This window comes from Corvus brachyrhynchos, unplaced genomic scaffold (assembly GCF_000691975.1).
Source record: "Corvus brachyrhynchos isolate BGI_N302 unplaced genomic scaffold, ASM69197v1 scaffold617, whole genome shotgun sequence".
In the NCBI taxonomy this organism is placed as follows: domain Eukaryota; kingdom Metazoa; phylum Chordata; class Aves; order Passeriformes; family Corvidae; genus Corvus; species Corvus brachyrhynchos.
Genome location: NW_008239062.1, coordinates 132,028 through 132,323, shown reverse-complemented (window position 1 = coordinate 132,323; position 296 = coordinate 132,028). Strand labels below are relative to the sequence as shown.

Here is a 296-nt window from a genome sequence, read left to right as displayed (position 1 = left end):
CCAAACTCCCACCAAACTAGGGCAATTCCCACCAAATTCCCACCAAATTGGGGCAATTCCCACTAAATTCCCACCAAATTGGGGCAATTCCCACCAAATTCCCACCATAGTCCCCACCAAATTCGGGCAATTCCCACCACATTCCTCTCAAATTGGGGCAATTCCCACCAAATTCCCACCACATTGGGCAATTCCCACCACATTTCCGTCTAATTGAGATGATTCCCACCAAATTCCCTTTAAATTGGGGCAATTCCCACCAAATTCCCCTCAGACTGGGGCAATTCCCACCAAAT

The 296-nt window shown here is 48.0% G+C and overlaps 1 protein-coding gene across 1 annotated transcript in view; it reads right to left on the bottom strand.

The window, feature by feature from the left end:
- Positions 1–296, bottom strand: part of SNRNP200 (small nuclear ribonucleoprotein U5 subunit 200) — a gene marked incomplete at its 5' end in the record, with an annotated part of 78,572 nt that overhangs the window by 21,030 nt on the left and 57,246 nt on the right.